The following is an 11,706-nucleotide window of genomic DNA, read 5'->3' as shown; positions in this document are numbered from 1 at the left end:
ATGCGATGAAACTTGACAGACGGTCCATCTACACTATAATAAGACCACACGTCAACTCTCATCCCATTCCGAGAACATTTTCCGGCCACTTATAAAATACTATTTCGGACATGCCGCGGGCGCGTGCAAGTGTGGTTGGGCTCAGAACGGACAACGAAGAGAACTCGGAGAACCCAGACGAATGCAAGTTTCGAAAACATGATGATGCAATGCACATGATGACATGATAAGATGCAATACGCAAGCAAATGACACGGCAACAACAACGAATAACTGGGAGACACCTGGCGCAACGGTCTCGGGGCGTCACACTTAGATGCTTGAGACTTCTTGAAATATTATCTTGGGATGCCTTGGGCATCCCCAAGCTTGAGCTTTTGTGTTTCCTTAATTCCTCTCATATCACGGTCTCCCTAAATCTCAAAAGCTTCATCCACACAAAACTCAACAAGGACTCGTGAGATAAGTTAGTATAAACCATTGCAAAAACCTTATCATACTCTACTGTAGCAAATCACTAAAATTATTATTCAACATTGCATACTAAATGCCTCTGCATATTTAATAGTCCTATCCTCAAATAGAATCTTTAAAGAAGCAAACATATGCAAACAATGCAAACATAACAGCAATCTGCCTAAACAGGATAGTCTATAAACAATGCTGCAACATCCATACTGCCCTAGCTCCAAAAAATATGAAAGAAAATTCCCACTGTAGTAAATTTATCAGAGCATAATATGCAAAAGGTTTCAACATTTTATCACATTCTGACTTTTCTAGGGAATTATTGCAACAGCGGTAAACTTTCTGTTTTCAAACAGCAACATGTATACTTGTAACATAGGCATAGTAAAGGCTATCAATGCCACTTTTATTGAAATAAAAGATGCAAAACATTATTCTAAATAGCAGCAAGCAAATCCTAACAAAATAAATTGACGCTCCAAGCAAAACACATATCATGTGGCGAATAAAAATATAGCTCCAAGTAAAGTTACCGATGAACGAAGACGAAAGAGGGGATGCCTTCCGGGGCATCCCCAAGCTTAGGCTCTTGGCTATCCTTGAATATTACCTTGGGGTGACTTGGGCATCCCCAAGCTTAGGCTCTTGCCACTCCTTATTCCATAGTCCATCGAATCCTTACCCAAAACTTGAAAACTTCACAACACAAAACTTAACAGAAAACTCGTAAGCTTCATTAGTATAAGAAAATAAATCACCACTTCAAGGTACTGTAATGAACTCATTCTTTATTTATATTGGTGTTAAACTTACTGTATTCCAACTTCTCTAATTGTTCTCCCTGAGTATGCACCATTGTTACAGTTCGTCGTGCTGAGAAACCACGTGATGATTGGGTGTGATAAGCTCTACGTTCACATACAACAGGTGTAGGCCAGTTTTGCACACGCGAAATACTCGGGTTAAACTTGACGAGCCTAGCATATGCAGATATGGCCTCGGAACACTGAGACCGAAAGGTCGAGCATGAATCATATAGTAGATATGATCAACATAGTGATGTTCACCATTGAAAACTACTCCATCTCATGTGATGATCGGACATGGTTTAGTTGATATGGATCACGTGATCACTTAGATGATTAGAGGGATGATAAAGGTATTTGTAATCTGAAATTATAAAAACAGCAAGGTAACAAGTGATAAAAGTGAGCGTAAACGGTATTGCAATGATAGGAAATAAGGCCTAGGGTTCATACTTTCGCTAGTGCAAGTTCCCTCAACAATAATATCATAATTGGATCACATAACTATCCCTCAACATGCAACAAAGAGTCACTCCAAAGTCACTAATAGCGGATAACGAACGAAGAGATTATGGTAGGGTACGAAATCACCTCAAAGTTATTCTTTCCAATCAATTCGTTGGGCTATTCCTATAAGTGTCAAAAACAGCCCTAGAGTTCGTACTAGAATAACACCTTAAGACACAAATAAACCAAAACCCTAATGTCACCTAGATACTCCAATGTCACCTCAAGTATACGCGGGTATGATTATACGATATGCATCACACAATCTGAGATTCATCTATTCAACCAACACAAAGGACCTCAAAGAGTGCCCCAAAGTTCTACCGGAGAATCATGACGAAAACATGTGCCAACCCCTATGCATAGGTTCATGGGAGGAACCCGCAAGTTGATCACCAAAACATACATCAAGTGAATCACATGATATCCATTGTCACCACAGATATCCACGGCAAGACATACATCAAGTGTTCTCAAATCTTTAAAGACTCAACCCGATAAGATAACTCCAAAGGGGAAACTCAATTCATTACAAGAGAGTAGCGGGGGAGGAGAAACATAAGATCCAACTATAATAGCAAAGCTCACAATACATCAAGATCGTGCCAAATCAAGAACACGAGAGAGAGAGAGATCAAACAGATAGTTACTGGTACATACCCTCAGCCCCAAGGGAGAACTACTCCTTCCTCGTCATGGAGAGCACCGGGATGATGAAGATGGCCACCGGAGAAGGATTGCCCCCCCCCCCCGGCAGGGTGCCAGAACGGGTCTAGATTGGTTTTCGGTGGCTACGGAGGCTTCTGGCGGCGGAACTCCCGATCTATTCTCTGTTCCGGAAGTTTTAGGGTATATGGAGTTATATAGGCAGAAGAAGCACGTCAGGGGAGCCACGGGGGCCCCACAAGGCAGGGGGCGCGTCCTAGGGGGGTGGGCGCGCCCCCCACCCTCGTGGGCAGCTCCCGTATCTTCTGACGTGGGGTCCAAGTCCATCAGGTGTGTTTCCTTCCAAAAATAACTTCTCCAGTTGATTTTGTTCCGTTTCGACTCCGTCTTATATTCCTTTTCTTCAAAACACTGAAATAGGCATAAAACATCAAATCTGGGCTAGGCCTCCAGTTAATAGGTTAGTCCCAAAAATAATATAAAAGTGAATAATAAAGCCCAATATTGCCCAAAACAGTAGATAATATAGCATGGAGCAATCAAAAATTATAGATACGTTGGAGACGTATCACATACGGATCTGAATGTTGCAGACCTGTTGACTAAGCCTCTCTCATGAGAAAAACATGATCAGCAGCAAGACTCCATGGGTGTTAGAATCATCACAATGTAATCTCGATTATTGACTCTAGTGCAAGTGGGAGACTAAAGGAAATACTCCCTAGAGGCAATAATAAAGTTGTTATTTATATTTCCTTATATCATGATAAATCTTTATTATTCATGCTAGAATTGTATTAACCGGAAACTTAGTACATGTGTGAATACATAGACAAACAGAGTGTCACTAGTATGCCTCTACCTGACTAGCTCGTTAATCAAAGATGGTTAAGTTTCCTAGCCATGGACAAAGAGTTGTCATTTGATGAAAAGGGATCACATCATTAGAGAATGATGTGATTGACTTGACCCATCCATTAGCTTAGCACTTTGATCGTCTAGTTTACTAATATTGCTTTCTCCATAACTTATACATGTTCCTATGACTATGAGATTATGCAACTCCCGAATACCGGAGGAACACTTAGTGTGCTATCAAACGTCAGAACGTAACTGGGTGACTATAAAGATTCTCTAGAGGTGTCTCTGATGGTGTTTGTTGAGTTGGCATAGATCGAGATTAGGATTTGTCACTCCGTGTATCGGAGAGGTATCTCTGAGCCCTCTCGGTAATGCACATCACTATAAGCCTTGCAAGAAATGTGACTAATGAATTAGTTAAGGGATGTTGCATTACAAAACGAGTAAAGAGACTTGCCGGTAACGAGATTGAACTAGGTATTGGGATACCGACGATCGCATCTCGGGCAAGCAACATACCGATGACAAAGGGAACAACGTATGTTGTTATGCGGTTTGACCATTAAAGATCTTCGTAGAATATGTAGGAACCAATATGAGCATCCATGTTCCGCTATTGGTTATTGACCGGAGATGAGTCTCGGTCATGTCTACATAGTTCTCGAACCCGTAGGGTCCACACGCTTAACGTTCGATGACAATCGATATTACGAGTTTATGTGTTTTGATGTACTGAAGGTTGTTCGGAGTCTCGATATGATCTCGGGCATGACGAGGAGTCTCAGAATGGTCGAGACATAAAGATTGATATATTGGAAGCCTATGTTTGGACATTGGAATGGTTCCGGGTGAGTTCGGGCATTTACCGGAGTACCGGGGGGTTATCGTAACCCCTGGGGGAGTATATGGGCCTTATTGAGCCTTAGTGGAAGGAGAGAGGGGAAGACAGGGCAGGCCGCGTGCCCCCTCCCCCTTGGGTCCGAATTGGACAAGGGAAGGGGCGGCGCCTCCTTTCCTTCTCCCTCTTTCCTCCTTCCTTCCTCTCCTAATCCAACTAGGGAAAGGGGGGAATCCTACTCCCGATGGGAGTAGGACTCCCCCTAGGGCGCGCCATAGAGAGGGCCGGCCCTCCCCTCCTCTACTCCTTTATATACCGGGGAGGGGCACCCCATAGACACACAAGTTGATCTCTTAACCATGTGCGGTGCCCCCCTCCACAGATTTCCACCTCGGTCATATCATTGTAGTGCTTGGGCGAAGCCCTGCGTCGGTAAGTTCATCATCACCGTCGTCACGCCGTCGTGCTGACGAAGCTCTCCCTCGACACTCAGTTGGATCTAGAGTTCGTGGGACGTCACCGAGCTGAACATGCGCAGATCGCGGAGGTGTCGTACCTTTGGTGCTAGGATTGGTCGGATCATGAAGACATACGACTACATCAACCGTGTTATCATGACGCTTGATGTCTACTACACAACCTTCTTCTTGTAGATGTTGTTGGGCCTCCAAGTGTAGAGGTTTGTAGGACAGTAGCAAATTTCCCTCAAGTGCCTGACCTAAGGTTTATCAATCCGTGGGAGGCGTAGGATGAAGATGGTCTCTCTCAAACAACCCTCCAACCAAATAGCAAAGAGTCTCTTGTCTCCCAACACACCCAATACAATGGTAAATTATATAGGTGCACTAGTTCGGTGAAGAGATGGTGATACAAGTGCAATATGGTTGGTAGATAAAGGTTTTTGTAATCTGAAAATATAAAATCAGCAAGGTAGCAAGTGGTAAAAGTGAGCATAAACGGTATTGTAATGCTAGGAAATAAGGCCTAGGGTTCATACTTTCACTAGTGCAAGTTCTCTCAACAATAATAACATAATTGGATCATATAACTATCCCTCAACATGCAACAAAGGTCACTCCAAAGTCACTAATAGCAGAGAACAAACGAAGAGATTATTTTATGGTACGAAACCACCTCAAAGTTATCCTTTATGGTCGATCTATTCAAGAGTCCATAGTAAAATAACACAAAGCTATTCTTTCCGTTCAATCTATCCTAGAGTTCGTACTAGAATAACACCTTAAGACACAAATCAACCAAAACCTTAATGTCACCTAGATACTCCAATGTCACCTCAAGTATCTGTGGGTATGATTATACAATATGCATCACACAATCTCAGATTCATCTATTCAACTAACACAAAGAACTTCAAAGAGTGCCCCAAAGTTTCTACCGGAGAGTCAAGACGAAAACGTGTGCCAACCCCTATGCATAAGTTCACGAGGTCACGAAACTCGCAAGTTGATCACCAGAACATACATCAAGTGGATCACGTGAATATCCCATTGTCACCACAGATAAGGACATGCAAGACATACATCAAGTGTTCTCAAATCCTTAAAGACTCAATCCAATAAGATAACTTCAAAGGGAAAAGTCAATTCATCACAAGAGAGTAGAGGGGGAGAAACATCATAAGATCCAACTATAATAGCAAACCTCACGATACATCAAGATCGTTCTGAATCAAGAACACGAGAGAGAGAGAGAGATCAAACACATAGCTACTAGTACATACCCTCAGCCCCGAGGGTGAACTACTCCCTCCTCATCATGGAGAGCGCCGGGATGATGAAGATGGATATCGGAGAGGGATTCCCCCCTCCGGTAGGGTGCCGGAATGGGTCTAGATTGGTTTTCAGTGGCTACGGAGGCTTCTGGCGGCGGAACTCCCGATCTAGGTTATTTTCTGGTGGTTTCGCTATTTATAAGAGGTTTTGGCGTCGAGAACAAGTCAGGGGGGTCCCCGGGCTGTCCACGTGGTAGGGAGGCGCGCCTAGGGGGTGGGCGCGCACCCCACCATCATGGGCAGCCCGGGACTCTTCTGGCCCAACTCTTTTACTCCATGTCCTTCTTCTGGTCCAAAAATAAGTTCCGTGAAGTTTTAGGTCAATTGGACTCCGTTTGGTTTTCCTTTTCTGCGAAACTCAAAAACAAGGAAAAAACAGAAACTGGCACTGGGCTCTAGGTTAATAGGTTAGTCCCAAAAATCATATAAAATAGCGTATAAAACATCCAAGGTTGATAATGTAATAGCATGGAACAATCAAAAATTATAGATACGTTGGAGACGTATCAAGCATCTGCAAGGTTAATTCCTGCTCGTCCTCGAGTAGGTAAATGATAAAAACAAATTTTTTGATGTGGAATGCTACCTAACATATTTATCCATGTAATTATCTTTATTCTGGCATGAATATCCAGATCTGAAAGATTCAAGACAAAGTTTAATATTGACATAAAAATAATAATACTTCAAGCATACTAACAAAGTAATCATGTCTTCTCAAAATAATATGGCCAAAGAAAGCTATCGCTGCAAAATCATATAGTCTGGCTATGCTCTATCTTCATCACAAAAAATATTTGAATCATGCACAACCCCGACGACAAGCCAAGCAATTGTTTGATACTTTTGACGTTCTCAAACTTTTTCAATCTTCACGCAATACATGGGCGCAATCCATGTACATAGCACTATAGGTGGAATAGAATGGTGGTTGTGGAGAAGACAAAAAGGAGAAGATAGTCTCACATCAACTAGGCGTATCAACGGGATATGGAGATGCCCATCAATAGATATCAATGTGAGTGAGTAGGAATTGCCATGCAACGGATTCACTAGAGCTATAAGTGTATGAAAGCTCATAAAGAAACTAAGTGGGTGTGCATCCAACTCACTTGCTCATGAAGACCTAGGGCATTTTGAGAAAGCCCATCATTGGAATATACAAGCCAAGTTCTATAATGAAAAATTCCCACTAGTATGTGAAAGTGGCAACATAGGAGACTCTCTATCATGAAGATGATGGTGCTACTTTGAAGCACAATTGTGGTAAAAGGATAGTAGCATTGCCCCTTCTCTCTATTTATCTCTTCTTATTTTTTTTGTTTTGGGCCTTCTCTTTTTTATGGCCTCTTTTTCTCTTCTTTTTATTTTTCGTCCGGAGTCTCATCCCGACTTGTCGGGGAATCATAGTCTCCATCATCCTTTCCTCACATGGGACAATGCTCTAATAATGATGACCATCACACTTTTATTTACTTACAACTCAAGAATTACAACTCGATACTTAGAACAAAATATGACTCTATATGAATGCCTCCAATGGTGTACCGGGATGTGCAAAGACTCATGAGTGACATGTATGAAAGAATTATGAACGGTGGCTTTGCCACAAATAAGATGTCAACTACATGATCATGCAAAGCAATATGACAATGATGAAGTGTGTCATAATAAACGGAACAATGGAAAGTTGCATGGCAATATATCTCAGAATGGCTATGGAAATGCCATAATAGGTAGGTATGGTGGTTGTTTTGAGGAAGGTATATGGTGGGTGTATGATACCGGCGATAGGTGCGCGATATTAGAGAGGCTAGCAATGGTGGAAGGGTGAGAGTGCGTATAATCCATGGACTCAGCATTAGTCATAAAGAACTCACATACTTATTGCAAAAATCTATTAGTTATTGATACAAAGTACTACACGCATGCTCCTAGGGGGATAGATTGGTAGTAAAAGACCATCGCTCGTCCCCGACCGCCACTCATAAGGAAGACAATCAACAAATAAATCATGCTCTGACTTCATCACATAACGGTTCACCATACGTGCATGCTACGGGAATCAACAACTTTAACACAAGTATATCTCAAATTCATAACTACTCAACTAGCATGACTTTAGTATCACCATCTTCATATCTCAAAACAATCATCAAGTATCAAACTTCTCATAGTACTCAATGCACTTTATATGAAAGTTTCTATTATATCCCTCTTGGATGCCCATCATATTAGGACTAAATTCATAACCTAAGCAAATTACCATGCTGTTTAAGTCTCTCAAAATAATATAAGTGAATCATGAGAGTTCATCTATTTCTTCAAAATAAAACCACCGTCGTGCTCTAAAAAGATATAAGTGAAGCACTAGAGCAAATGACAAACTACTCCGACAGATATAAGTGAAGATCAATGAGTAGTCGAATAATTATGCAACTATGTGAAGAATCTCTAACATTTAAGACTTTCATATCTTGGTATTTTATTGAAACAGCAAGCAAAACAAAATAAAATAAAATGACACTCCAAGCAAAACACATATCATGTGGTGATTACAAATATAGCTCCAAGTAAAGTTACCGATGAACGAAGACGAAAGAGGGGATGCCATCCGGGGCATCCCCAATCTTAGGCTCTTGGTTATCCTTGAATATTACCTTTGGGTGCCTTGGGCATCCCCAAGCTTAGGCTCTTGCCCATCCTTATTCCATAGTCCGTCAAATCTTTACCCAAAACTTGAAATCTTCACAACACAAAACTTAACAGAAAACTCGTGAGCTCCGTTAGTATAAGAAAACAAACCGCTACTTTAATGTACTGTAATGAACTCATTATTTATTTATATTGGTGTTATATCTAATATATTCTAGCTTCTCTATGGTTCATACCTTCCGATACTACTCATAGATTCATCAAAATAAGCAAACAACACAATGAAAACAGAATCTGTCAAAAACAGAACAGTCTGTAGCAATCTGGAGGTTTCGAATACTTATATCACTCCAAAAATTCTGAAATAAATTGGTGGACCTGAGTTATTTTTCTATTAATCATCTGCAAAAAAATCAACCTAATCTCACTCTCCAGAAAAAATGGCAGCTAATCTCGTGAGCGCTAAAGTTTCTGTTTTTTACAGCAAGATCGCAAGGACTTCACCCAAGTCTTCCCAAAGGTTCTACTTGGCACAAACACTAATTAAAATGTAAAACCACATCTAAAAAGGGGATAGATGAATTATTTATTACTAAACAGGAGAAAAAAGCAAAGAACAAAAAAAACTTGGGTTGCCTCCCAACAAGCGCTATCGTTTAGCGCCCCTAGCTAGGCATGATAATTTCAATGATGCTCACATAAAAGATAAGAATTAGAACATAACAGGGGCATCATGAAGCATATTACAAGCACATTGAAGTCTAACCCACTTCATATGCATAGGGATTTTGTGAACAAACAATTTATGGGAACAAGAATCAACTTGCATAGGAAGGTAAAGCAAGCAACACTTCAAGATTTTCAACATGTAGACAGGAAACTTGATATTATTGCAACTCCTACAAGCATATATTCCTCCATCATAATAATTTTCAGCAGCATCATGAATGAATTCAACAATATAACCATCACATAAAGCATTCTTTTCATGATGCACAAGCATAGAGTTTTTATTACTCTCCACATAAGCAAAATTCTTCTCATGAATAGTAGTGGGAGAAAACTCAACAAAATAACTATCATGTGAGGCATAATCCAATTGAAAATTAAATTCAAGATGACAAGTTTCATGGTTATCATTGTTCTTTATAGCATAAATGTCATCACAATAATCATCATAGATAGAAACTTGGTTCTCATAATAAATTGGAACCTCTTCCGAAATAGTGGATTCATCACTAAATAAAGTGATGACCTCTCCAAATCCACTTTTATAATTATCACAATAAGATTCAACATCCTCCATAATAGTGGGATCATTACTTCCTAAAGTTGACACTCTTCCAAACCCACTTTCATCAATATAATCATCATAAATAGGAGGCACGCTATCATCATAATAAATTTGCTCATCAAAACTTGGGAGACTAAAAATACCATCTTCATTAAACATAGATTCCCCAAGCTTGTGGCCTTGCATATCATTAGCATCAAGGATATTCAAAGAATTCATACTAACAACATTGCAATCATGCTCATCATTCAAAGATTTAGTGTGAAACATTTTAATGCATTCTTCTTATAACACTTTGGCACAATTATCGGAATCCATATTTACATGAAAGATATTAAAAAGATGAAGCATATGAGGTACCCTCAATTCCATTTTTTGTAATTTTCTTTTATAGACTAAACTAGTGATAAAACAAGAAACAAAAAGATTCGATTGCAAGATCTAAAGATATACCTTCAAGCGCTAACCTCCCCGGCAACGGTGCCAGAAAAGAGCTTGATGTCTACTACACAACCTTCTTCTTGTAGACGTTGTTGGGCCTCCATGTGCAGAGGTTTGTAGGACAGTAGCAAATTTCCCTCAAGTGGATGACCTAAGATTTATCAATCCGTGGGAGGTGTAGGATGAATATGGTCTCTCTCAAACAACCCTGCAACCAAATAGCAAAGAGTCTCTTGTGTTCCCAACACACCCAATACAATGGTAAATTCTATAGGTGCACTAGTTCGGCGAAGAGATGATGATACAAGTGCAATATGGATGGTAGATAAAGGTTTTTGTAATCTGAAAATATAAAAACAGCAAGGTAGCAAGTGGTAAAAGTGAGCGTAAACGGTATTGTAATGCTAGGAAATAAGGCCTAGGGTTCATACTTTCACTAGTGCAAGTTCTCTCAACAATAATAACATAATTAGATCATATAACTATCCCTCAACATGCAACAAAGAGTCACTCCAAAGTCACTAATATCGGAGAACAAACAAAGAGATTATTGTAGGGTACGAAACCACCTCAAAGTTATCCTTTCTGATCATTCTATTCAAGAGTCTGTAGTAAAATAACACGAAGCTATTCTTTCCGTTCAACCTATCCTAGAGTTCGTACTAGAATAACACCTTAAGACACAAATCAACCAAAACCCTAATGTCACCTAGATACTCCAATGTCACCTCAAGTATCCGTGGGTATGATTATACGATATGCATCACACAATCTCAGATGCATCTATTCAACTAACACAAAGAACTTCAAAGAGTGCCCCAAAGTTTCTACCGGAGAGTCAAGACAAAAATGTGTGCCAACACCTATGCATAAGTTCACGAGGTTACAGAACTCGCAAGTTGATCACCAAAACATACATCAAGTGGATCACGTGAATATCCCATTGTCACCACATATAAGCACATGCAAGACATACATCAAGTGTTCTCAAATCCTTAAAGACTCAATCCGATAAGATAACTTCAAAGGGAAAACTCAATTCATCAGAAGAGAGTAGAGGGGGAGAAACATCATAAGATCGAACTATAATAACAAAGCTCGCGATACATCAAGATCGTTCCGAATCAAGAACACGAGAGAGAGAGAGAGAGAGATCAAACACATAGCTACTGGTACATACCCTCAGCCCCGAGGGTGAACTACTCCCTCCTCATCATGGAGAGCACCGAGATGATGAAGATGGTCACCGGAGAGGGATTCCTCCCTCCGGCAGGGTGCCGAAACGGGTCTAGATTGGTTTTCGGTGGCTACGGAGGCTTCTGGCGGCGGAACTCCCCATCTAGGTTATTTTCTGGAGGTTTCAGTATATATAAGAGGT

Source organism: Triticum dicoccoides, chromosome 2A, assembly GCF_002162155.2.
Source record: "Triticum dicoccoides isolate Atlit2015 ecotype Zavitan chromosome 2A, WEW_v2.0, whole genome shotgun sequence".
Lineage (NCBI taxonomy): Eukaryota > Viridiplantae > Streptophyta > Magnoliopsida > Poales > Poaceae > Triticum > Triticum dicoccoides.
The sequence above is the reverse complement of the archived record's forward strand: the minus strand, read 5'-3'. Positions refer to the sequence as shown.